General features: G+C 46.8%; 1 protein-coding gene across 1 annotated transcript in view; it reads left to right on the top strand.

Annotated features, from left to right (window-relative positions):
- The first annotated feature begins 18216 nt into the window (after nucleotides 1-18216).
- Nucleotides 18217-27451, top strand: part of LOC140737391 (BTB/POZ domain-containing protein 7-like) — a 196443-nt gene continuing 187208 nt past the window's right edge. Inside the window, 1 exon segment of the mRNA XM_073063872.1 lies at nucleotides 18217-18389. The gene's annotated coding sequence lies outside the window, so the exon portion shown is untranslated.

Below are 27451 nucleotides of genomic sequence, written 5' to 3'. Positions count from 1 at the left end.
AGTAAAAGCACCAACTCCCCCCCCACACTGCCACTTGTTCCAGGAAAAGCACCAACTCCCCCCCCCACACTGCCACTTGTTACAGCAAAAGCACCAACTCCCCCCCCACACTGACACTTGCTCCAGTAAAAGCACCAACTCCCCCCCCACACTGCCACTTGTTCCAGGAAAAGCACCAACTCCCCCCCCACACTGCCACTTGTTCCAGGAAAAGCACCAACTCCCCCCCCACACTGACACTTGCTCCAGTAAAAGCACCAACTCCCCCCCCACACTGACACTTGTTCCAGGAAAAGCACCAACTCCCCCCCCACACTGCCACTTGTTCCAGGAAAAGCACCAACTCCCCCCCCCACACTGCCACTTGTTCCAGGAAAAGCACCAACTCCCCCCCCCACACTGCACTTGCTCCAGCAAAAGCACCAACTCCCCCCCCCACACTGCCACTTGTTCCAGTAAAAGCATCAACTCCCCCCCCCCACACTGTCACTTGTTCCAGCAAAAGCATCAACTCCACCCCCCACACTGCCACTTGTTTCCAGCAAAAGCATCAACTCCCCCCCCCACCACTGCCACTTGTTCCAGTAAAAGCATCAACTCCCCCCCCCCACACTGCCACTTGCTCCAGCAAAAGCATCAACTCCCCCCCCCACACTGCCACTTGCTCCAGCAAAAGCATCAACTCCCCCCCCACACTGCCACTTGTTCCAGGAAAAGCATCAACTCCCCCCCCACACTGCCACTTGTTCCAGCAAAAGCATCAACTCCCCCCCCCACACTGCCACTTGCTCCAGCAAAAGCATCAACTCCCCCCCCCACACCTGCCACTTGCTCCAGCAAAAGCATCAACTCCCCCCCCCACACTGCCACTTGTTCCAGTAAAAGCACCAACTCCCCCCCCCCACACTGCCACTTGCTCCAGTAAAAGCACCAACTCCCCCCCCACACACTGCCACTTGCTCCAGTAAAAGCACCAACTCCCCCCCCCACACTGCCACTTGTTCCAGGAAAAGCACCAACTCCCCCCCCCACACTGCCACTTGTTCAGTAAAAGCATCAACTCCCCCCCCCACACTGCCACTTGTTCCAGGAAAAGCACCAACTCCCCCCCCCCACACTGCCACTTGCTCCAGGAAAAGCATCAACTCCCCCCCCCACACTGCCACTTGTTCCAGCAAAAGCACCAACTCCCAACCCCCCCCCACACTGCCACTTGTTCCAGGAAAAGCACCAACTCCCCCCCCCACACTGCCACTTGCTCCAGGAAAAGCATCAACTCCCCCCCCCCACACTGCCACTTGTTCCAGCAAAAGCATCAACTCCCCCCCCCACACTGCCACTTGTTCCAGCAAAAGCATCAACTCCCCCCCCACACTGTCACTTGCTCCAGTAAAAGCACCAACTCCCCCCCACACTGCCACTTGCTCCAGGAAAAGCATCAACTCCCCCCCCACACTGTCACTTGCTCCAGGAAAAGCATCAACTCCCCCCCCCACACTGCCACTTGCTCCAGCAAAAGCATCAACTCCCCCCCCACACTGCCACTTGTTCCAGGGAAAAGCATCAACTCCCCCCCCACACTGCCACTTGTTCCAGCAAAAGCATCAACTCCCCCCCCACACTGCCACTTGCTCCAGCAAAAGCATCAACTCCCCCCCCCCACACTGCCACTTGCTCCAGCAAAAGCATCAACTCCCCCCCCCACACTGCCACTTGTTCCAGTAAAAGCACCAACTCCCCCCCCACACCTGCCACTTGTTCCAGGAAAAGCACCAACTCCCCCCCCCACACTGCCACTTGCTCCAGGAAAAGCACCAACTCCCCCCCCCACACTGCCACTTGTTCCAGTAAAAGCACCAACTCCCCCCCCACACTGCCACTTGCTCCAGGAAAAGCATCAACTCCCCCCCCACACTGCCACTTGTTCCAGTAAAAGCATCAACTCCCCCCCCACACTGCCACTTGTTCCAGCAAAAGCATCAACTCCCCCCCCCACACTGTCACTTGTTCCAGCAAAAGCATCAACTCCCCCCCCCACACTGCCACTTGCTCCAGGAAAAGCATCAACTCCCCCCCCACACTGCCACTTGTTCCAGTAAAAGCATCAACTCCCCCCCCACACTGCCACTTGTTCCAGCAAAAGCATCAACTCCCCCCCCCACACTGTCACTTGTTCCAGCAAAAGCATCAACTCCCCCCCCCCCACACTGCCACTTGCTCCAGCAAAAGCATCAACTCCCCCCCCACACTGCCACTTGCTCCAGCAAAAGCATCAACTCCCCCCCCACACTGCCACTTGCTCCAGCAAAAGCATCAACTCCCCCCCCCACACTGCCACTTGCTCCAGTAAAAAGCATCAACTCCCCCCCCCACACTGCCACTTGTTCCAGCAAAAGCATCAACTCCCCCCCCCACACTGCCACTTGCTCCAGCAAAAGCAGCAACTCCCCCCCCCACACTGCCACTTGTTCCAGCAAAAGCACCAACTACTCCCCCCCCACACACTGCCACTTGCTCCAGCAAAAGCATCAACTCCCCCCCCCCACACTGCCACTTGCTCCAGGAAAAGCATCAACTCCCCCCCACACTGCCACTTGCTCCAGTAAAAGCATCAACTCCCCCCCCCACACTGCCACTTGCTCCAGTAAAAGCATCAACTCCCCCCCCCACACTGCCACTTGCTCCAGCAAAAGCATCAACTCCCCCCCACACTGCCACTTGCTCCAGCAAAAGCATCAACTCCCCCCCCCCACACTGCCACTTGCTCCAGGAAAAGCATCAACTCCCCCCCCCCACACTGTCACTTGCTTCAGTAAAAGCATCAACTCCCCCCCCCCACACTGCCACTTGTTCCGTAAAAGCACCAACTCCCCCCCCCACACTGCCACTTGCTCCAGCAAAAGCATCAACTCCCCCCCCCACACTGCCACTTGCTCCAGCAAAAGCATCAACTCCCCCCCACACTGACACTTGCTCCAGGAAAAGCATCAACTCCCCCCCCCCACACTGCCACTTGCTCCAGTAAAAGCATCAACTCCCCCCCCCACACTGCCACTTGCTCCAGCAAAAGCATCAACTCCCCCCCCCACACTGCCACTTGCTCCAGGAAAAGCATCAACTCCCCCCCCCACACTGTCACTTGCTTCAGTAAAAGCATCAACTCCCCCCCCCACACTGCCACTTGCTCCAGCAAAAGCATCAACTCCCCCCCCCACACTGCCACTTGCTCCAGCAAAAGCATCAACTCCCCCCCCCCCACACTGCCACTTGCTCCAGCAAAAGCATCAACTCCCCCCCCCCCACACTGCCACTTGCTCCAGGAAAAGCATCAACTCCCCCCCACACTGCCACTTGCTCCAGTAAAAGCATCAACTCCCCCCCCCACACTGCCACTTGCTCCAGTAAAAGCATCAACTCCCCCCCCCCACACTGCCACTTGCTCCAGCAAAAGCATCAACTCCCCCCCCCACACTGCCACTTGCTCCAGTAAAAGCATCAACTCCCCCCCCCACACTGCCACTTGCTCCAGTAAAAGCATCAACTCCCCCCCCCACACTGCCACTTGCTCCAGCAAAAGCATCAACTCCCCCCCCACACTGCCACTTGCTCCAGCAAAAGCATCAACTCCCCCCCCCACACTGCCACTTGCTCCAGCAAAAGCATCAACTCCCCCCCCCCACACTGCCACTTGCTCCAGCAAAAGCATCAACTCCCCCCCCACACTGCCACTTGCTCCAGCAAAAGCATCAACTCCCCCCCCACACTGCCACTTGCTCCAGTAAAAGCATCAACTCCCCCCCCCACACTGACACTTACTCCAGCAAAAGCATCAACTCCCCCCCCACTCTGACACTTGTTCCAGCAAAAGCATCAACTCCCCCCCCACTCTGACACTTGTTCCAGCAAAAGCATCAAACTCCCCCCCCCACACTGCCACTTGCTCCAGCAAAAGCATCAACTCCCCCCCCACACTGACACTTGCTCCAGCAAAAGCACCAACTCCCCCCCCACACTGCCACTTGCTGCAGTAAAAGCATCAACTCCCCCCCCACACTGCCACTTGCTCCAGCAAAAGCATCAACTCCCCCCCCCACACTGTCACTTGTTCCAGCAAAAGCATCAACTCCCCCCCCACACTGTCACTTGTTCCAGTAAAAGCACCAACTCCCCCCCCCCACACTGCCACTTGCTCCAGGAAAAGCACCAACTCCCCCCCCACACTGCCACTTGCTCCAGCAAAAGCATCAACTCCCCCCCCACACTGTCACTTGTTCCAGTAAAAGCATCAACTCCCCCCCCACACTGCCACTTGTTCCAGTAAAAGCACCAACTCCCCCCCCCCCACACTGCCACTTGCTCCAGGAAAAGCACCAACTCCCCCCCCACACTGCCACTTGCTCCAGCAAAAGCATCAACTCCCCCCCCACACTGCCACTTGCTCCAGCAAAAGCATCAACTCCCCCCCCCCCACACTGCCACTTGCTCCAGCAAAAGCATCAACTCCCCCCCCACACTGCCACTTGCTCCAGCAAAAGCATCAACTCCCCCCCCACACTGCCACTTGCTCCAGCAAAAGCATCAACTCCCCCCCCACACTGCCACTTGCTCCAGCAAAAGCACCAACTCCCCCCCCACACTGTCACTTGTTCCAGGAAAAGCACCAACTCCCCCCCCACACTGTCACTTGCTCCAGTAAAAGCACCAACTCCCCCCCCACACTGCCACTTGCTCCAGCAAAAGCACCAACTCCCCCCCCCACACTGTCACTTGTTCCAGGAAAAGCACCAACTCCCCCCCCCACACTGCCACTTGCTCCAGGAAAAGCACCACTCCCCCCCCCACACTGTCACTTGCTCCAGTAAAAGCATCAACTCCCCCCCCCACACTGCCACTTGCTCCAGTAAAAGCACCAACTCCCCCCCCCACACTGCCACTTGCTTCAGGAAAAGCACCAACTCCCCCCCCCACACTGCCACTTGCTCCAGGAAAAGCACCAACTCCCCCCCCACACTGTCACTTGTTCCAGTAAAAGCATCAACTCCCCCCCCCCCACACTGCCACTTGCTCCAGTAAAAGCATCAACTCCCCCCCCCACACTGTCACTTGCTCCAGTAAAAGCACCAACTCCCCCCCCACACTGCCACTTGCTCCAGTAAAAGCACCAACTCCCCCCCCACACTGCCACTTGCTCCAGGAAAAGCATCAACTCCCCCCCCACACTGTCACTTGCTCCAGTAAAAGCATCAACTCCCCCCCCCCACACTGCCACTTGCTCCAGGAAAAGCATCAACTCCCCCCCCCTCACTGCCACTTGCTCCAGGAAAAGCATCAACTCCCCCCCCCACACTGACACTTGCTCCAGCAAAAGCATCAACTCCCCCCCCACACTGCCACTTGCTCCAGCAAAAGCATCAACTCCCCCCCCACACTGCCACTTGCTCCAGCAAAAGCATCAACTCCCCCCCCACACTGTCACTTGCTCCAGTAAAAGCATCAACTCCCCGCCCACACTGCCACTTGCTCCAGCAAAAGCATCAACTCCCCCCCCACACTGCCACTTGCTCCAGTAAAAGCATCAACTCCCCCCCACACACTGCCACTTGCTCCAGCAAAAGCATCAACTCCCCCCCCACACTGCCACTTGCTCCAGCAAAAGCATCAACTCCCCCCCCACACTGCCACTTGCTCCAGCAAAAGCACCAACTCCCCCCCCCCACACTGCCACTTGCTCCAGTAAAAGCATCAACTCCCCCCCCCACACTGCCACTTGCTCCAGCAAAAGCACCAACTCCCCCCCCCACACTGTCACTTGCTCCAGCAAAAGCACCAACTCCCCCCCCCACACTGTCACTTGCTCCAGCAAAAGCATCAACTCCCCCCCCCACACTGTCACTTGCTCCAGCAAAAGCACCAACTCCCCCCCCACACTGCCACTTGCTCCAGCAAAAGCATCAACTCCCCCCCCCACACTGCCACTTGCTCCAGGAAAAGCACCAACTCCCCCCCCCCACACTGCCACTTGCTCCAGGAAAAGCACCAACTCCCCCCCCACACTGCCACTTGCTCCAGGAAAAGCACCAACTCCCCCCACACACTGCCACTTGCTCCAGGAAAAGCACCAACTCCCCCCCCACACTGCCACTTGCTCCAGGAAAAGCATCAACTCCCCCCCCACACTGCCACTTGCTCCAGCAAAAGCACCAACTCCCCCCCCCCCACTGCCAAGCAAGCAATAGCAAAGCCCAGAGACCGTGATCTAGAGTCCATCAAAAATTACTGTCCATCCCAACAGCTCAGACAGGCCCTCTGTCACTAGTGAGGGAGAACGAGATATCTCTCCTGCCACATTGGGGGGGTGGGGGGGCTGTTTTCAGCTCAGCTGGCTTGAGAATGACAAACTCTCTCACTATAGAGAGAGATCACTCCGGTACAGAGACCTCCAACAGCTGTGCCTGCTGTATTGATGATTCAATCTCTCAACGGTTCCAGTGACCTGACACTGTCTGAAATTATGATGAAAGAAAGGTCAACCTTAGTTTTCAGAAAGGAACTGGATAAATATCAACCAATAGTAAATCAGGGCAACTGGACTTGCTGTGTTATCTAGAAGAAGTTTTGCCACTCATCTGAAAGGCTTCTTCAGTTCTGATCCGTGGTGGTAGTTTTCTGGTTTATGAACTGAGTTGTTTAAGGGTATAGCAATCACATTTGGGCTGTTAAGAGTTGTAGAGGTAATGAGAGAGTCACTAGACTTTCTCTGCGTGAATGGAGGTGTGAACTGTTGTGGAGGTGGCCGGGTGGAGATGTTAGGACTGCACTGTAAGTAGCTGATAGGTGGTGTCGTACCCCACACCCTCTGCTCAGGGGTGGGTTTTCCAGTTTGACAAAGCTGGCTTCTTTAGCCCCTCTTTCAAACCATCTGTGCTCCCTGTCCAAAATGCGCACATTGTTATCATCAAAGGAGTGTCCCTTATCCTCTAGGTGTAGATATACAGATGGGTCTTGACCTGAGGTGTTAGCCCTCCTACGTTGGGCCATCGGTTTGTGAAGTGGTTGTTTTGTCTCACCGATATTCAGATCAGTGCCGTTCTCACTGCATTGGATAGCAGATACAATATTGCTCTATTGTAAATGCCCTGTTAATGAGAGAGGTCAGAGAAGAATGGCCAAACTGGTTCAAGCTGACAGTAACCCAAAAAAAGCATGAATAAAATGGAAGGATATGGACATAGTGTAAGCAGAAGGGGTTAGTTTAGTTGCCTATTTGATTACTAATTTAATTGTCTGGCACAACATTGTGGGCTGAAGGGCCTGTTCCTTTGCTCGTCTATGTTACAACAGTGGTGTGCAGAAGAGTATCTCTGAATGCACAACACAGTGAACCTTGAAGTGGACGGGCTACGGCAGCAGAACAAACACTCAGTGGCCACGTTATTATTTAAAGGTGGCACCTGATAATGTGGCCACCGAGTGCAATTGTAGCAAGTCAAAGGCCTATGAGAAAAGAAATGGGGGGAATGGGTCGATCCGTACAGCTTCCCGCTTAGGATGGCACTACTGAAGGCAGGCGATAGCTCACTGGTTGTTCGAAAGGTAAGAAATTTGACTAAAAACATAAATAATAACACCTTTCCTGAAGTAAATTGTGGTAGGCCATCGCTGTGAACAGAGGCAAAGAGCATTCGGGAGATGAGCCGTGCTGGTACTTGGCATATGGGATTGGAGTGAGCAATTCAGAGAGGACATTTGGTGCCCAGCTAACTCTAAGCTCACTTGAGAACGGCTTTGGGCTGGGCACCAAGGTCTAGGCCCAGAGCGTATCACTGCAGTGGGGCCCTGGTCCTAATGTGGGGCACCACGTAAATGCTGGCCCAGATAGACTGGAAAGGCAGGGTGTCGGGACAGGAGGTGATGGATGGGTCATTATTATTCCCCACTGAGGCTGTGAGACTGCTCCGATTGCTACGCTTCATGTTGTGAGCTTTGCGGCGATTTACCCCGCTAATGTGAGGAACTGAGACCCAGGCTTTGGGCCTACTGCAGGCTGCTCTGGAGATTCAAATCTAAGGACTGCATTTGGTTCGGAATGCAGTCGTGGCTTGCCTCTGCTGTTCGCATGAGTTGTGTTTTTGGTTCGGAATGCAGTCGTGGCTTGCCTCTGCTGTTCGCATGAGTTGTGTTTTAATTCTTTCTCTCTGTGCACTAGGTTTTGGCCTTTTTTCTTTAATAGGGTTCTTTTGGGCTTTCTTGCTTCATGGCTGTCTTTAAGTAGACAAATCTCAAGGTGGTATAATTTATAGATTCTTTTTATATTAAATGTACTTTGAATCTTTACCATAGAGTAGGAACAGACTGAGTGTGTTATCGGACTCAGAGAACAGGAGCGACTCGCTGGAGGAATAAAGATATCACCCGCAGTTAGGTGACTCATACTCGAACTGAGAGCGGCCAACCATTCATGGTTTTAATAAAATGATGCATCATGGAGCAGAAGGAGTTCACTGACGTGCACTCACACACTCTCGTGCCTTATCACGAGTTACCGAAAATCAGAGTCTTTCCAAATGACTGAGACTGTGCCACACACATCCTCGTGAGAACCTCAGCTTTGTCGTCTCTCAGGTACCTCTTGAACTGTAATGTTGGCAACGTCACAACAGGGTAAAACCCCACCATTGAGCACATCTACGCGAAACTCTGTCACAGGAAAGGAGCATCCATCATCAGGGACCCCTACCGTCCAGAACGTGCTCTCTTCTCACTGGGAAGAAGGTTCAGGAGCCTCAGGACTCGCACCACCATGTTCAGGAACTGTTACAATACCTCAACATTCAGACTCCGGAACCAGAGGGGATAACTTCTCTCACTCCATCATTGAAATGTTCCCACAACTGAAGGACTCTTTTATCTCATATCCTCTATTTATTTATTATTACTTTTTGTATTTGTAGCTTGTTTTCTGCACTCTGGTTAGGCGGTCTTTCATTGACTCTTATGGCTATTATTCTATAGATTTACTGAGTATACCAACAAGAAAATGAATCTTGGGGTAGTATATGGTGAGATGTATATGTATGTACTTTGATAATAAATTTACCTTGAACTTCAGCCTGCTGACTGCAAGCTCCCCCAGATGAGCCAGGGTTGGACAATCAGTTTCAGAGGTATTTAGAGTGTTGACCAGGGCTCCATGAAAGACAAACTAGAGTCAGTAGAAGTTGTTTACTTGGATTTTCAGAAGGTCTTTGACAAGGTGCTGCACAAGAGCCCATGGTATTAAAAGAAAGATACCAACCTGGATCTAGCTGGAATAAAGGGAGTCTTTTCTGGTTGGCAGCCAGTGACTAGTGGTGTTCCATAGGGGTCAGAGTTGAATCCCCTACTTTTCAGGTTGAATGTCAACGATTTGGATGACTGAATCAATATGACTGGTGAGCAGTTTTGGGTGCCTTATCTGAGAAATAATGTGCTGGCTTTGGAGAGGGTCCAGAGGAAGTTCATGAGTATGATTCCAGGAATGAAAGGGCTAACATATAACGAGTGCTTGACTCTGGGCCTGTACTCGCTGGAGTTTAGAAGAATGAAGGGGGAAAGTCTCATTGAAACCTATCAAGTATTGGAAGGCCTAGATAGAGTGGAATGTGGAGAGGATGTTTCCAATAGAGGGCACAGCATCTAAATGGTGGAACATTCTTTTAGAAAAAAGATGAGAAATTTCTTTATCCAAAGGGTGGTAAATCTGTGGAATTCATTGCCAGAGATGGTTGTAGAGACCAAATCATTGGGTGTATTTAAAGTGGGAGTTGGTAGGTTCTTGATTAGTAGGGGTGTCAAATGTAATTGGGAGAAGGCAGGAGAATAGGATTGACAGATACTGTAATAAATCAGCCATGATGGAATGGTAGATTAGACTCGGAGCTGAGTGGCCTAATTTTGCTCCTGTGTCTTATGGTCTAACTGTGCTTGTGGGATCCTTTAAATCTGCCATAAATTTCAGAAGCATCTCTGTTTGGATCATGTCTGAGAATGGGTGCATCTAACTGTGCTGCACTGCCCATTGCTGTATTGGAAATATCAGTCTTTATCAGGTGTTTGATTGTTAAGTCACAACCTGCTTACTTTCTTACTGCCTGTTACGCCGCTGGCGTTCGGGGCCAGCAATGAAGATCTTCCATCTCTGACGATGGTCAGGGCTTCCTTCAATCGTGACGCCATCGTCGGCACGGTTGTGTAGTCTGCAGTACGGGTGACTTTGTCAAACTGCTAACTTGCCTATTTCCATAGCTCTCCATACCCCTCCCATGTCTTCAATCGTGACAGCAGCCTCCTCTCGGTTTTCACCATCGTCGGCACGGTAGTGTAGTCTGCAGTACGGGTGACCCGTGCTCAATTCCCGTCACTGCCCGTAAGGAGTTTCCATGTTCTCCCCGTGACCGCGTGGGTTTCACACGGTACAGAGATGTACCAGTTAGTAGGTTAATTGGTCAGTGCAAATTGTACTGTGATTAGGCTAGGGTTAAAAATCGGAGGATTGTTGGGTAATGCGGCTCAAAGGACCAGAAGGACTTTTTAATAAATAAAGTCCCGGGTGGAGACTCAGGAATACCGTCACACTCGGGTGTAGAAGGATTCTTCATTGCTGTCTCCGTAACAATTTTGTCGGCCCTGAGCTGAACCTCTGAGCCTGGAGGACCAGTGGATCACTTTGAGTCTGGCCTCTACCCTTCGACTTGCTTGGCATCTGTGACCTTACCAAGACCCGACTACAGCCAGCATAGCTCTCTGAGTCAGTAAGGCATGCAAGTCTCCAAATCCTAGGACAGGATTGCGGTCCGCTTGGAAGTCATAACCTGCTTACACTGTGATAATTCACATCTTCGAGATAAATACCAATTTCCAAAGGAAATCGAATATGCATTTATAACCGGGCCGCTGGGCTCCTCCTTTCGCCGTGCCATGGTAGCATCGCGGTTAGCATAATGTTTTACAACACCAGTGATCTGGGTTCAATTCCCCCCACTGTATGTAATAAGTTTGTAATTCTCCCTGTGGTCGCCTCCCATATCTGAATGGGTGATTTGTGAACATGCTGTTAGTGCTGGAGGTTTGGTGACACTTGCTGCTGCTGCCACTATATTCTCACTGTGGTGGCATGTTTCTGGAGATACATCACGGCGTAGGCCTTTCTGGCTGTTTGAGCTGATTAAACCCTAGCCTGACTACGGGACAATTTGCAATCACCAACTTCTCACTTGCTGCTGCTGGAGGAAGATGTCTGCAAATGACTGTCTCTCTCTCTCTTTCTCTCCACCACGGGTCCTGTGTTCAAAGTTTCTCCCCCATCGGAGGATAGTGCCAGAGTTCTGGGTTTTAGGCAAGGTTTAATCAAAGAACAGTAGGTTTTGGGACGGTGAGAGGAAACCCACACGGTCACCGGGAGAACGTACAAATTCCTTACAGACAGCGGTGGGAATTGAACCTGAGTCACTGGCGTTGTGCTAACCACTATGCTACCCGGCCATCCTAAGATGGTTGTTGACTCATACAGCGTATTTCGCTGTCTACTTTGAAATGCGTCTGACAAATAAACTAATCTTTAAGTAAGGGGAACATTTAGTTCTGGTTACCACTAAGTGGGGATCTCGGGGATTACTGGGTTGTTGGAATGCCCCTGTGGAGTAGGAGGCTGGCTTCTTGTAGCAGTGGGTGACACCCAGTGGACAGTGTGTGACAGTGCAGCTTTTCCTGTCAGTGGCAATGCGGTCATAGCAGATTTACATCGTATACAGATTAAATTACTGATCACTTGTACATGGGCTGTGCTGGCTGTTAATGCAAACGATGCACTTCACTCTAAGGATGTGCTGGCGGTAGGAGTGCCACCACACAGCATAGCATGCCCACAACATTCACAAGCAACAACATCCCACCCATATGCACACATACGGGTCTCCAATCCCAGGACAAAGTCCTTAGTCCCAATCTCTGAGACAACTGCTGTAGTAGCAGCCCAATTCTTATTGAGCAAGGCAAATTATTGACATGGGAGGTACGAGAGTGTATTGGAGGAATCAACTCAGCCGCAGAATAGTTCATCTGCTGCTCAAGTCTTCCTCCGTAATCATTAGCCTGGTCGGACTCTTCCCAGCCAGCCTCCTCTCTGTAAACATGAGGTCATTTGGAGTTCGTCTGAACGCATCCCACTTACATCATATCTTTAACTTATTGCTACTAGTGCTTACTGGCCTAACCCTGTTTAAGCAATGCCTCAATTTGCAAATTTTCTTCCTCGTTTCCAAATCGTACCATGATCTTCTCCCTCCAATATCACTGCTGTGAGTTTGAGGAGATTTGGTATGTCACCAAAGACGCTCAATTTTTTTAAAACGGATATACCATTAGAGTATTCTAACTGGCTGCATCACCATCTGGTATGGGGGGGGGGGGAGTCACTGCTCAGGATTGAAATAAGCTATAGAAAGTTGTAAAAATTAGTCAGCTCCATTATGGGCACTAGCTTCCCCAGCATTCAGGACATTTTCAAGGAGTAATGCCTCAAAAAGGTGGCATCTGTCATTAAGGACCCCCAGCACCCAGGACGTGCCCCCTTCTCATTGCTACCATCAGGGAGGAGGTACAGGAGCCTGAAGGCACACACTCAACGATTCAGGAACAGCTTCTTCCCTCTGCCATCAGGGAGGAGGTACAGGAGCCTGAAGACACACACTCAACGATTCAGGAACAGCTTCTTCCCTCTGCCATCCGATTTCAAAATGGACATTGAACTCATGAACAGTGTATAAATATAACATACACTAAGTATATAAATTTACTTTAATCTAGTTCTTAGTATGTATTGCAACGTACAGGCTGTTGCATAAACACAAATTTCACAAAATGCCAGTGATATTAAACCTGATTCTGATTTACTCCAATTCTGTTGATTCCCAAGATCTATTGTTCCAGTATCGTAGGCCATGTTTTTAAACAATTGTCTCTCCAATACTTGCACATCCCTCTGCTCCTGCATCATTTAGTACTGTATCCCCTCTATCCTTCCATACCTTATATCAGATGACACTCAAATAGAAGTTATTGCAGATAGTGAAGAAAGTAATTTAAAAAAACTACAAGGGGATTTTGATCAGCTAGGTAAGGGGACCAAGGAATGACCTATATTAATCAATGCCTCTATTATTATACTGAGCACAATGCATCAGTTCACATAAACACAAGAGATTCTACGGATGCTGGAAATCCAGAGCAACACACACAAAATGCTGGAGGAACTCAGCAGGTCAGGCAGCATCCATGGAAATGAATGAACAGTTGATTTTTCGGGCTGAAGCCCTCATCAGGACCAAAACCACCTCTCATATCTTCACACTGAATTTAATTTGCCCCTCCCTTGGAATTGGAATTGATTCATTATTGCTACATGCAGTGAAATTCTTGCCTTAAAATGATTAACCAAGACGTTGAGTAGTACAGGATAAAACATCGAGGATATCTTCATGCTGCTTTAAAAAGGCAGCACCTATCATAACACCATAAGGTAGAGGAGCAGAATTAGGCCATTTGGCCCATTGAGTCTGCTCCACCATTTCATTATGGCTGATCTATTTTCCCTCTCAGCCTCAAACTCCTGCCTCCTCCCTGTATCCCTTCATGCCCTGACTAATCAGGAATATATCAGCCTCTGCCTTAAATATACCCAATGACTTGGGCCTCCAAAGCCGTCTGTGGCAACGAATTCCACAGATTCATCACCCTCAGGCTAAAGAAATTCCTCCTCTGTTCTAAAAGGATGCCTCTCTGTCCTGAGGTTGTGTCCTGTTGTCCGTAGGGAACGTCCTCTCCACACCTACTCTATTGAGGCCTTTCAGTTTTTGATAGATTTCAAAGAGGTCATTCCTCATTCTTCTGAATTTCAGCGAGTACAGGCCCAGAGCCGTCAAATACTCCTCATATTCAATCTTAGAATCATTTTTGTTAACTTCCTATGAACTGTTTCCAATGTCAGCACATCCTCAGCATTCATAACACACCGCCTTTTCATTGCTACCATCAAGTAGGAGGTACAAGAGCCTGAAGACACACATTCAACATTTTGGAAAGGCTTCTTCCCCTCTACCATCAGATGCTGTTTATTTATTTATGGATACGGCACAGTAACAGGACCCACCGACCCAGTGAGCCCGTACTGTTCCCAATTACACTCATGTGACCAATGAACCTAATCCCCCCCCCCTTCCTGTATTCCCCACTCTGTCCATCTACCTCTTCTCACCTGCCTATCATTTTCCCCTGGGTCTCCCCTTCCCCTTCTCCTATGGTCCCCTCTCCTTTCCTTCCTCTGCAGCTCTTGACGTTCACCTGGCTTCACCTATTGCTTTCCAGCTAGCCTCCTTTCCCCCAACCCCCACCATTTATTCCTCTTCCTTCTCAGTCCTGATGAAGTGTCTTGACCTGAAATGTTGACTGTTTATTTATTTCATTATATAAGATATTGGAGCAGAAGTAGGCCATTTGGCCCATTGAGACTGTTCTGCCATTCAATCATGGGCTGATCCAACACTTCCAGTCATCCCCACTCCCTTGCTTTCACCCCATACCCTTTGATGCCCTGGCTAATCAAGAACCTATCTATCTCTGCCTTAATTACACCCAATGACTTGGCCTCCACAGCTACTCATGAATGGACGTCCTTCAATCCTGAAGTTGTGCCCTCTTGTCCCAGATTCCCCTACCATGGGAAATAACTTTGCCATATCTAATCTGTTCAGCCCTTTAACATTCTGAATGTTTCTATAAGATCCCCCTCATTCTCCTGAACTCCAGGGAATACAGCCCAAGAGCTGCCAGACATTCCTTTTATGGTAACCCTCTCATTCCTGGAATCATTCTTGTGAATCTTCTCTGAATCCTCACCAATGTCAGTATATCCTTTCTAAAATGAGCCCAAAACTGCACACAATACTCCAAGTGGGTCTCATGAGTGCCTTATAGAACCTCAACATCACATCCCTGCTCTTATATTCTATACTTCTAGAAATGAATGCCAACATTCCATTTGCCTTCTTCACCACCGACTCAACCTGGAGGTTAACCTTTAGGGTATCCTGCACAAGGAGTCCCAAATCCGTTTGCATCTCTGCATTTTGAATTCTCTCCCCATCTAGATAATAGTCTGCCCGTTTATTTCTTCCACCAAAGTGCATGACCATACACTTTCCAACATTGTATTTCGTTTGCCACTTCTTTGCCCATTCCCCTGAACTATCTAAGTCTCTGTTTCCTCAACACTGCCCACTCCTCCACCTATCTTTGTATCATCAGCAAATTTAGCCACAAATTCCTTAATACTGTAATCCAAACCATTGACATCCATTGTAAAAAGCAGCGGTCCCAACACCGATCGCTATGGAACTCCACTGGTAACCGGCAGCCAGCCAGAATAGGATCCCTTTATTCCCACTCTCTGTTTTCTGCTGATCAGCCAATGTTCCACCCACGCTAGTAACTTCCCTGTAGTTCCAAGGACTCTTACCTTGCTAAGCACCCTCATGTGTGGCACCTTGTCAAAGGCCTTCTGAAAATCCAAGCATACCATGTCTACTGCATCTCCTTTGTCTACCCTGCTCGTAATTTCCTCAAAAAATTGCAGAAGGTTTGTCGGGCAAGATTTTCCTTTCAGGAAACCATGCTGGTTTTGGCCTATCTTGTCCTGTGCCTCCAGGTACTCCGTAATCTCATCCCTAACAATCGATTCCAACACCTTCCCAACCACTGATGTCAGACTAACAGGTCTATAGTTTCCTTTCTGCTGCCTCCCACCCTTCTTAAATAGCGGAGTAACATTTGCAATTTTCCATCATCCGGTACAATGCCAGAATCTATTGATTCTTGAAAGATCATTGTTAATGCCTCCACAATCTCTCCAGCTACTTCCTTCAGAACCTGAGGGTGCATTCCATCAGGTCCAGGAGATTTATTCACCCTCAGACCATTGAGCTTCCTGAGCACCTTCTCAGTTGTAATTTTCACTGCACAAACTTCACTTCCCTGACACTCCTGAATGTCCGGAGTACTGCAGATGTCTTCCACTGTGAAGACTACGCATTCAGTTCCTCTGCCATCTCTGCATCTCTCATTACAATATCTCCAGCATCATTTTGTATTGGTCCTATATATATCCTCGATTCTCTTTTACCCTTTATATACTTAAAAAAGCTTTTAATATCTTCTTTGGTATTAGTCACTAGCTTCCTTTCATAATTCATCTTTTCCTTCCTAATGACCTTCTTAGTTTCCTTCTGCAAGTTTTTAAAAGCTCCCCAGTCCTCTATCTTCCCACTAGCTCTGGCTTCCCTGTATGGCCTCTCTTTTGCTTTTACTTTGGCTCTGACTTCACTTGTCAGCCACGGTAGTGTCCTTCTTCCCTTTGAAAATTTCTTCTTATTTGGAATAAATCTGTCTTGCTCTTCCCTCGTATTTCACAACACAGAGAGCGAAAGACTTGGCCTAACCTTAAACAAAAAGAAAACTGAAGTAATGGGAATATCAAAGAAACCTGATATCCCAGACTGTAGGATCGTATTGGGAAAAGAAATCCTGAAACAAGTTCACAACTTCAAGTACCTTGGATCATGGGTAACAACTGATGGCAAATGTGAAATAGACATAAAAGCAAGAATAGCAATGGCAAGAACAGCATTTACAGAAATGAGAAACATCCTAACGAACAAGAAAACAGCAATTGACATCCGCCTTAGAACTCTGAGCTGCTACATTCTTCCTATATTGATGTATGGCAGCGAGTCATGGACCATCACAAATGCAATGGAAAAAGAATCAATGCAGCAGAGATGTGGTTCCCCAGAAGAATGCTATGCATATCGTATACGGACAGGATCACCAACGAAGAGGTTCTACAGAGAACGAAAACAAAACGTACATTACTTAAAAAAAAGAGAAAACAGCAATCAAAATTCTTTGGACACAGCATGCAAAGAGAGACATTAGAACATTTAGTTACAACTGGAAAGCCGGAAGAGAAGCAGAGGCAGATAGACAATGAAAATGAGAGATGGATTAACATCATGGTTAGAAACGGGAGGCAACAACTACAATTCGGAGGGTCAGGGACCGTGATGGATGGAGAGACATGATCGCTCACGCCGAACGGCAAGGCACCTGAACAAATTTACTGTACTTGCAACAAGTGACTCTGGTAGTCTGTAACACACAAAGGCCATTGGCAAGCCGGGGTGTAGTAGTATTCAGCTGCCCAACAGCCCTAGGGAAGAAGCTGAATTTCAGTCTTACTGTCTTGGCTAAGATGTTTCTGTGTCTCCTACCAGAGGGCAGGAGATCGAACAGTTTCCAGGATGGGATCGGAGCTGAGCACCTCCAATCCGTCCACCACAAAAAGCAGGATCTCCCGACAGCCACCCATGTCAATCCCATTTCCCGTTCCTATTCCGACCTGTCAGTCCATGGCCTTGTCCACTGCCACGATGACACCACACTGGTTCAAGGAGCAACACCTTTCATTCCGTCTGGGTAGCCTCTAACCTGATGGCCTAAAGAGTGATCTTTTTTCTAACTACAAGGAACTGTCCCACCCCCTCCACTCCTCCGCCCTCACCACTCCCGTTTTCGTCTTTCACCTCACCTGTCTCTCACCTCTGTCTGGTGCTTCTCCTTCCCTGGGCTTCTGTAAGATTTCCCCTCCTCCAGCCCTTTATCTCTTTCACCAATTACCTTCCCAACTCTCCCGGGTTCACCTGTCACCTACCAGCTTGTACTTCTTGCTCTCCACCTGATTTATTTTCCCTTTCCTCCCCAGTCCTGCCGAAGGGTCTCGGCCTGGATCGTCGATGCTGGGTTTGTGTCTGTGGGTGTTGCTTTAGATTTCCAGCATTTGAAGATTTTTATCGTGTTTGCTATAATATGTCTACCTTCTGGGGACAACTACTTACCACGCCTCTCTAAACTTTCTGCTTTAAATTCGTGAGTTTTAAATGGTCAGCGGAATATTTAATCGTAAGGGACCTCCCAGGCACTTCAGAAACTTCTCTCTCCAGCCTGGGATAGTTTGGCTTTAAGGCAGCAGGACCCGCCCCTCTTCGCTCATTTGATTGCTGGCGCGGAACGTCCATCAAGGCGTGGGGGGAGGCTGGCTTCCGGTGTCGTCGCGTCGCCGTGTACAGAGCGAGAGCGCGCGCGCGCGAGAGCGAGCGGGTGAGGGCGATTAAAAGAAGAAAGAAAGATTTAAAAGGGAAAGCCATCGGTTTTTTCCTTTCTTCTCATGTGGAGTTAGTCTGTGGCGGTCACCGAGTCGGTTGATCATTGGTGGAGATTGAGCGCGGAGATAAACACTTCAGGTAAAACAGTGAGGCCTAATAATGGATGTGGAGAAATTAATTTGTGTTTTTAAATCCCCGCAGCAGGCGCCACTTTCACCTTTCTTTGAGCAGATAATCAACGCTCTTTCTCTCTGTGTGTCTAGACATGTAGGGTGTCTTATTTTACAAATTTATATATAAATTTAGGTTTGCCGGTGGAAAGTTGTGAATCAGGAGCGCAATTGGAGTGGGAGCCACACCGGACCGGAAGTGGCGGGGTTGTGACTGAATGACGGGTGTGTTTGCCAATCAGAGGGCAACTTGGTTATTGGGTGACCAATGGGCGAGCGGCTGAGTAGGCACATTGTTTGATTGACAGTCCTGTCGAGCCTTGGTATGTGTTTGTGTGTAAACATTCAAGTCACTAACAAGACTGAAGGTTATTATACAGCTGTGCTTTAATTTAGTCCGCAGGGTTGTTTTGCATCAGCTTGTGGTATCGTGAAATGAGGCGGCTAAGAGGGTAGTCCTTGTTATTTAAATTGCAATACTTAAAACTTTTGAGCAACTTTTAGCTGGAGTGTCAGTATCCAGAGGAGACTGGAACCAAAATTTCAGCAGTAATGTCAATGGTTATAAGTTATCAGCTTAATGTAAGCCAGGAAGATTTATCATTGTCAAAAAGGGGTGGAAAGGGTAATGAGATTTTATTTTTTGCAAAATCACAGCAACAGGCTTTCAGTTGCATTGTGGTTTGTACTTATCTGGTCCGTGTAAGGAGGTCAGATGGCTTTTTTGTGTGAGCTGGAAAGAGTTGGAATTTTTTTTTAGCTGCAAAAATTGAATGAGACAAAGGAAGGTAAGCCTTTTAAAATGAAGGGAAGGCTTTCTTCTTTCTGTATGTCATTTTTTAAAAATCCTTTGCTTCACAAGCGATTCTGTAGATGCTGGAAATCTTGAGCAACACACACAAAATGCTGGAGGAACTCAGCAGCTCAGGCAGCATTGATGGGAAGGAATAAAAAGACCCTTTAAGACTCGTGTGAATCTGGTGAAGGGGCTTGGCCTGAAATATCAACTCTTCAAACTGCTCCATAGATGCTGCCTGACCAGCTGAGTTCCTCCATCCTCAGTACTTAGTCTTACTTTTCCCAGTTCTGATGCAAGGTTTATGACCTGGCTCTAACTTCAAGCCTTCCAGAGAAATTCCAACATCTGCTTTTACTTTGCATTTCTGAAAACAAGTAGTCATAAGGTGTTTTATGGGCCAGGTATTAGAGACGTTTTGATGCTGGGCCATATGGAGATACTAGAAGAAGTACCCAGAGAATGTTGAGTTGGAGATTAGAACAAAAAGCTGCAGCCTGCAGTCAATGAGCCATGCAGCGCTAAATCGAACTGAACATTCCCAGTCTGTTTCAATGACTCTGTGGTTTGATGTTTTGTGCTTTTCTCTTGTTTTTGCAGTTTGCATGATTTATTCTTTGTATTTTTGCATGTTGGGTGTTTGAACCTCTTCCATGGTGTTTTTGTTTCATGGTTTATCTTTAGGAAGATGAATTGCAGGGTTGGATAATGACACTAAGAGTACTTTGAATTTTTGGTGGTAAAGATTAGGTTATTTGAAACTGAGCCAGGTTTGCTGATATCCTTTAGAGGAGGATAGTTTGGCTTTCTACAATCATATATTGTCAGAATCATTATCAGGTTTAATATCACCAGCAGTTTGTTTTTGTGGCAGCAGTACAATCCAGTACACAATCGTAGAGAAAAACTGAATTACAATAAATATACAGTATATAAAATAGTTAAGTAAGTAGTGCAGATAAAAGTAGTAAGTTGGTGTTCATGGGTTCAATGTCCCCATTCATAAATAGATGGCAGAGGGGAAAAAGCTGTTCCTGAATCGTTGAATGTGTGTCTTCAGGATTCTGTACCTCCTTCCTGGTGGTAACAATGAGAAGGGGGCATGTCCTGGGTGTTGGGAGTCCTTAATGATGGACGCCGCCTTTTTGAGGCATCACTCCTTGATACCATGGAGATTAGGGTGCACAATGGAGTTGACTAAGTTTACAACTTTCTGCAGCTTATTTTGATCCCATGCGGTGCCACCCCAGACCCCCAATATCTGACAATGATGCAGCCTGTCAGAATGCTCTCAGTGGTACATACGTAGAAATTTGCGAGTGCCTTTGGTGACATACCAAATATCCTCAAACTCCTAATGAAATATAGCCGCTGTCTTGCTTCTTTGTAGCTGGATCGATACGTAAGGCCCAGGATAGATCCTCAGAGATCCTGACACCCAGGAACTTGAAATTGCTCACTCTCCCCACTTCTGATCCCTCTATGAGGATTGGTGTGTGTTCCCTCTGGTCTCACTGACATTATGATTGACTCTTGCTTAATTCTTCAGTCTTGGGACAGTTATGATGAATGATCAGCTTCATTGAGAATCCCCTCTACATTCAGGCATTGGGGGGGGGGGGGGTGTGCTAAAACTGAGAGTGTAAGTTTAAGTCAGCAATGAGAGATTTAAAATGATCATCGGGGGCAAATTCTTAACACACATTTGAAAAGAGCTGCCAGAAATGGTGTTTGAGCAAGCACATTAGCAGTATTTAAAAGTACATAAGAGGGGTTAGAGGGCATTGGGCAAGTTGGACACAAGGGTCTGTCCATACTCTATCACTCCGTGACAGTGCCATGGTCAGTAAGTGGAGCACACTTTCCTCCAGTCAGATTGGCCTGACTCTTTGCCGTTAGACACTTAAGCTCTAGGGTGTCATGTACAGTCTTTGTAGAATTCTAAGGTCATTCTGGATGGCAAGTGTTGGCATACTTGTGGCTACACATTCTTTCCTTTGGACCAACCCCCTTTAATTTATCCCTGGAAGGCTGATCAAACACCCAAGCCAGCAAGCAAGACTCTTTCAATTTAAAAATACATGCCACAGAATCTTGAAGGTCCCACTTTAAACTCTTGTTCTTTAACTTTTTTGCATAAATGTGTTAAGACTTTGCCTGTGTTGTCATGAATTGACTGAGCTGCCGTATTTTCCCTCCTCCTTTGCTCTACATCTGCATGTTGGAGCGGGTGAGAAAAGCCAGTTTTATATATATATAAAAAAAAAGATTTTGCCCAGTGCTGACTGTGCTTCCAATGAGAACATTGTGAGCTTTGTGCCACTGTAAAATCAAAAAATTGAAGGCCTGTCATAGAAACCAATTCTTCCTTTGCAGTTTGCCATCCTACTGTGTTTTAATCTACCCTCTTTATCCTGCCCCCTCTTCTCTCCCCAACTTAAAAACTGATGCAAAAGAGTAAGCTAGAATGGGTAATTCAGCCCCTCAAAACCTGTTCACCTTGCTTGCTTTGTCCGCTGTCCTTTGATACTCTTGGTTTGAACTGTCAAAGTTCAAAGTAAATTTTATTATCAAAGTAGATATATGTCACCACATACAAGCCTGAGATTTATTTTCCTGCGGGCATACTCAGCAAATCTATAGAATAGTAACTCTAACAGGATCAATGAAAGATCAACCAGAGTGCAGAAGACAAAAATTGTGCAAATGCAAATATAAATAAATAGCAATTAATAACGAGAACATGAGATAAAGAGTCCTTAATGTGAGATCATTGGTTGTGAGAACATCTCAATGACGGGAGAACTGAATGTAGTTATCCCCTTTTGTTCAAGAGCCTGATGGTTGTGCGGTACGAACTGTTCTTGAACTTGGTGCTGCGAGTCCTGAGGCTCTTGTACCTTCTACCTGATGGCTGCAGTGAGAAGAGAGCGTGGCCTGGGTGGTGAGGATCTCTGTTGGTGGATGCTTTCCTACAACAGCGTTTCATGTAGATGCGACCTTACCTCAGATCTAAACTTTTGGATCATTTTATGTTTACTGAAGTATATTATAAACCAGCGGTACTTGTGTGGAAATATTTCCCAGCTCTTTTCCTTCTCAGTCTTGTTCTAAGTTATAGGCTGTGCTTCCCCCAAAGTGTCTTTTTAATATTTTTAGAAACTTTAATTAAAGCACTCTGGGTGGGGCCAGGTGAAAATGAAGTTAAGAATAATTTTTGAACATATACTTGTGTTCTGACTTCAAAGTTAAAGAGAGTAAGCACAGACATGAGCACTTTGGCTTACTGTATCACGGCAACCATCACATCCCATCCCATTTATACAAATCCCACAGGAACAGGCCCTTCAGCCCACTGTGTTGTGCTGGACCAATCAAATGGAAACTAAACTAATCTCTTTCACCTGCACAGTGCTCATCCATATCCTTCCATTTTCCTCATATTCCTAACTCTTAAAATTGTAATGTTTCTGCCTCCACCACCACACCAGGCACCCACCACTTTATGTAAAAAAAAAACAACTTGCCCCTCACATCTCCTTTGGAAATTGTCTCCCATCTTAAATGCATGCCTGAGGGTATTACACATTTGAACCTTTAGGAGATATGGTCTATCATCTCTCTCTATGCCACTCATAATCTTACAAACCTCTATCAGAACTCCCCGCAGCCTCCACCACTCCAGGGAAAACAACCAAAGTTTGTCTAACCTCTCGTTATAGCATGTCTTCTAATTCAGGCAGCATCCTGGTACATCTCTTCTGCACCCTCTCCAAAGCCTCGACAGCCTTCCTGTAATGGGGCAACGAGGACTAAATTCAATACTGCAGATACGGCCTAATTAGAGTTTTATAAAGCTGCAACTTAACTTCCTGACTTTGAGGATCAAAGCTTTGACTAATAAAGGCAAAAAGCAAAGTTAACAAACTTCGCGACATAAGCCAGTGATATTAAACCTGATTGGGTTGAATAGTTCTCCGATCTTGGCAATCCAATTGCAAAAGTTTCGTCACCATACGAGGAGACATCATCTGTGCATTGTTCACTTGTGTGTCCTCTGAATGCTTGGCCTTTATATACTTATCAATCAGTTGGTTGGTCATCATTACAAAAACTCTGTCGTGACATAGGGAGGGGGTTTTGTTGCTGATTAGTTGCGTGGTGAACTCTGTACACAGTCTGAAATTTTGCCAGTGTTGGCTTATAAATGCGATTGAGGTCTACATGTCTGTTTACAGAATTGTTTGTGGAAAACCGTGCCTCTAAGAAATCTCCTGTGTTTGCTTGTGCCATGCTTTTCACTGATGCCTAGTCAAATTTGTGCCCCTCTCAATCTTCATGAGTAATTGAGTTCCATAATGACCAATCAGCTGATTGATAAGTATATAAAGGTCCAGCATTCGGAGAACACACTACAAGTGATGTTTCTTTGTATGGTGACAAAACTTTTGCAAATGGATTGCCAAGATCAGAGAACCACTCAATACAGCCATCAGCTACCTGAGCTACCCATCTTCCAAATTATTTCTGGTACTATATCTGATTCTGATCAATAAAATCTTCATAAAGGTGCCTTTATCATTCTAGTCCGTGGTTTGCACTGTATATCAAATGCAAGGAATTTTTTTTTTAGAATGAATATAATGAACTGGAGTGGTTTCATTATTTCCATCACCATTGCCAAATGTGGCATCATTACCACTTTAGCCTGTGTTAGGTAACTTGATGCTTTCTCCAGGTGTTGCTGATGTGAGACAGTGTAGAATTTGTATAGCAGGGTATTTTTCAAAGAATAGTTACAGCATAAAGATCTCTTGTGTTCAGTTCTGTGTTGTCAGTGTATATGTTTCAAGCAAAATTTATATTTAGTCTTGCTTCACTTCACTGAAATTATTAGTTGAATTTCTTGGCCTCGCTCTTCGACACTCGTTGTAAATCACTTCTGAGTGGAGAAAGCAGATTTCTCTCTTTCTGCGTCGAGCTTGCATAGCAGGGGTTAGATGCAGCGTGCAAGTGGGCACCTTCCTTTCATGCTGGCATGCTCTGCAATTAACCCAATCAGAACATCTGCTGTGTACAGATGTGCATTTTCTCAGCCAGCTGTGGTATCTGAGTTAGACCACCAATTTGGACTGTTACCCAGAACTTTCAGACTGACCAAGCCCTTTTTTGTGTGTGTGTGTGTAACAACTTGCCTGCCAGCAGTAATGAAATAGTGTGGTACAAGTGACTTTTTTTAAAAAAAAAACAAGAGATTCTGTAGATGCTGGAACTGCAGAACAACACAGACAAAATGCTGGAGGAACTCAGCAGGTCAGGAAGCATCTGTGGAAGTATATCTGTAACTCTGAAGCCTTCATGAATTTGTAACTTTTGTAAAATGTAATGTGACAGAATAGAACCTATGAGCTCCCAGAGTGCTAGTTTGCTGGCTTATAGGAAGATGTTTGTGTTGTATGACAGGGGCTGTGTGTGTTTTATGGCCGGGGGGGGGGGGAATGTTTTGACAATAGTGGAAAAATGGGACACAGCTTTAAAATACAAATCAAAGAACAAATGATAGGAACTAGACACAGTTGCAGGTAACGGAGGAATGTTATGTTAGGAACAACCTAATTACTGTTTTCTGTAAAACATATCGAAGTGGTTTATTTGAGCGAAAAGGTTGAAGCTATTCACCAACATAACATGTGGAGATGTAGCTTCCTTTGTAAGTCAATAATTTGATCCACTGAGAATTTGATGTAGTTTATTACTGTGTGTTAGAAGACTTAGCTGAATGGCACACGACACTTCAATGAAAAGGAATAAACAGTCAACGTTTCTGGTTGAGACTCTTCATCATGTCCTGAAACTTCAACTGTTCATTCCTTTCCATCGATGCTGTTTGACCACCCAGTGGCTTTTTTCAGGCAAGAATGCTGAAGTAGTATTTTGAGCTTTTGATTTGCCCTCCTCTCTGGAGTTGTCAGATGGAAATTGATTTTTATTAAACAGTAAAGCTAATGGTTACAGTGCAACACACCGAAGTTTAAAAAGAACAAAATAAAGTCAAAGGGAAAATAATAATAAATTACATATGTTACCATATACCAAGTTGAGATTCATTTTTTTTCAGTCATCTACAGGAAAATAAAGAAATAGATTAGTGGGATTGAGTTCAAGAGCTGCAAGGTAATTTTATAGCTCTATGAAACCCTGGTTAGACCACTCCTGGAATATTGTGTTCGTTTATGGTCGCCTCATGATAGGAAGGATGTAGAAACTTTAGAGAGGGTGCAGAGCAGATTTATGAAGATGCTGCTTGGATAATAGGCAGGTGTGAAAAGATAAAAAATCATAGTGGAGAATAGAGGAAGAGGGAAGGGAAAAATATTGTGTAGAGGAAGGAGAAACCTGTATTTGTGCCATCAGTTTGGAGGCTACCCAGACGGAATGTAAGGTGTTGCTCCTCCACCCTGAAGGTGGCCTTCTTTTGGCACGAGGAGGCCACGGTGTGACATGTTGGAATGGCAATGGGAATTAAAATTTTAATGTGATTGGAGGAAAGTGTAGCGGGAATGTCAGATGATTTTTTTTTAAACTGAGTGGTGGGTGCATGGAATGCCCAGCCAGAGGTGGTTAGAAACAGATATATCTGATAGGCACATGGATGACAGAAAAATGGAAGACTATGTAAAAATGGAGGGAAGAGTTGACTGATTTTAGAGTAGGTTAAAAGATTGGCACAACATTGTGGGCCAAAAAGTTTGTACTATATTGTACTGTTCTATGCTCTAATTTATGGGGGGAAATGAATATTTAAAAACAAACAAGCATCCACAATGGCTTTCATAAATCAATGTATTGAGTACAGGAGATGGGATGTTATGTTGAAGTTGTACGAGACATTGATGAGGCCTAATTTGGAGTATTGTGTGCAGATTTGGTCACCTACCTACAGGAAAGATGTAAATAAAGTTGAAAGAGTACAGAGAAAATTTACAAGGATGTTGCCGGGACCGGAGGACCTGAGTGAAAAGGAAAATTTGAGTAGATTAGGATTTTATTCCTTAGAATGTAAAAGATTGAGGGGAGGTTTGATAAAGGTATATAAAATTATGAGGGGTATAGATAGGGTAAATGCAAGCAGACTTTTTATCAATGTGTTTGGGTGGGATTATGAATAGAGGTCATGGGTTAGGGTGGAAGGTGAAAAGTTTAAGGGGAATATGAAGAGCACTTCTTCACTCGCAGGGTGGTGCAAGTGTGGAACAAGTTGCCAGTGCGTGGTGCACACTAGCTCCATTTCAACGTTTGAGAGAAGTTTGGGTAGGTATGTGGATGGTAGGGGGATGGAGGGATATGATCCCAGTGCATGTCGATAGGAGTGGGCAGTTTAAATGTTTTCAGCATGGTTTAGATGGGCCGGATGACCTGTTTCTTTGCTGTACTTTTCTGTGGCTTTATCCAGTGTGTGAAAGAAGACAAACTGTGCAAACAGAAAAAAAATACCGTGAGCATGAGTTGTATAAAGCGAAAAATAAAATGAAAAGTATAAAGGAGTGACTCGGTGACAGGAGGTTTCAGTCTTTGGCAAAAGTTCTTCAGTGGTGAGTTACAGGTTTGATGCTCTGTGGAGATGAAATAACATCCCGTCCTTGGCACAGCGGTGGGGGGGGGGGGGGGGGGTTAATGTGTGTCGGATGACACATTTCCTAGGGTAGGTGATTCGGGAGATGAATGTGCTCTGAAGAACGTGGAGTTCAGTGAATGGAGGTTAAAAGGGTGGGAGGGATGATTCCAAAGTTCACAGACTGTTTCCTGTTTCAGAAAAGTGATAGGAAAATGGGTATAATTCAAGTATTCTTCAAGGACAAGATTAACATTTGATAGCTCAGATGAGCCTTTACCTATTAGCCCAAGCTGAATTTCGATTAAAAAAAATACTGGCAGTGGGTTTATCTGTCATCTTGGTGGATTTTTGCGCTCATCAATTTGAATGCTTGGTGGTGGCGAGGAAAAGATACCTATATTCAGTAAGCCATTCAATATGAATGGGTGTGACGGCACCTGACACAGCTATTACCAGTGAAGAACAATGGATGTGGGCCTCTGCAGAACCTTTTCAAGTCACTTTTTATTGTCATTTCGACCATAACTGCTGGTACAGTACACACCTGATGGTATGAGCATTGATTTCTCGAACTTCTGGTAAATGCCCTTCCCCCTTCACTCCCTATTCCTGTTTTCTC

This window comes from Hemitrygon akajei, chromosome 12 (assembly GCF_048418815.1).
Source record: "Hemitrygon akajei chromosome 12, sHemAka1.3, whole genome shotgun sequence".
Classification (NCBI taxonomy): Eukaryota; Metazoa; Chordata; class Chondrichthyes; order Myliobatiformes; family Dasyatidae; genus Hemitrygon; species Hemitrygon akajei.
Note: the sequence above shows the minus strand (reverse complement) of the source record. Positions and strands in the feature narration are given on the sequence as shown.